This window comes from Silene latifolia, chromosome 1 (assembly GCF_048544455.1).
Source record: "Silene latifolia isolate original U9 population chromosome 1, ASM4854445v1, whole genome shotgun sequence".
NCBI lineage: Eukaryota > Viridiplantae > Streptophyta > Magnoliopsida > Caryophyllales > Caryophyllaceae > Silene > Silene latifolia.
This window is the reverse complement of record NC_133526.1, coordinates 107963016-107963628: the sequence shown is the minus strand read 5'-3', so window position 1 is coordinate 107963628 and position 613 is coordinate 107963016. Positions and strand designations below refer to the sequence as shown.

The window sequence follows — 613 nt, the reverse complement described above, 5'->3', positions numbered from 1 at the left end:
CCGAAAGAAGCCAAACTGGGGGGATGCCTAGTGAAGACCCTCATTCCCACATGGAGACTTTTTGTGACTATTGTTATGCAATTTCACAAACCGGAGTGACTCAAGACCAAATTCGATGGGTCTTATTTCCTTTTTCTCTAATTGGTACCGCGAAAAAATGGTTAAAGAGCCTTGATTAGGCTACTCTTGGAATTGACTCTTGGAAGAAGTTGGCTCTAGCTTTCTACAAAAAGTTCTATCCTCTGGAAAAGACTAACATGCTAAGAGCCCAAATCACGGGTTTTAAGCAAAGGGACGAAGAATCCTTGTATGAAGCTTGGGAGCGATTCAAAGGAACTTGTCGCTCATGTCCTCATCATGGACTTAGCGAGTGGTTCTTGGTACAACAATTTTGGAATGGTCTTTATGAAGACTCCCGAAACATTCTCAACATGGGATCAAATGGTATGTTCACCGAAGTTGACGATAATCAAACTTGGAACAAGATTGAGGAAATGGCGGTCCATAATTCACAATATAGTAGACCTCGCAAGGCTACTAGAGGAGGAAAGCTGAAGTGGACTCTATTACTCAATTGGATGCTCAAATTAGTGCTCATATTGATACCATCAAC

General features: G+C 41.8%; 1 non-coding gene across 1 annotated transcript; it reads right to left on the bottom strand.

The window, feature by feature from the left end:
* Positions 1 to 257: 257 nt before the first annotated feature.
* Positions 258 to 364, bottom strand: LOC141618449 (small nucleolar RNA R71). The gene has a single exon (XR_012531394.1). It is a non-coding gene; the product is annotated as a small nucleolar RNA R71 (small nucleolar RNA).
* Positions 365 to 613: the final 249 nt, after the last annotated feature.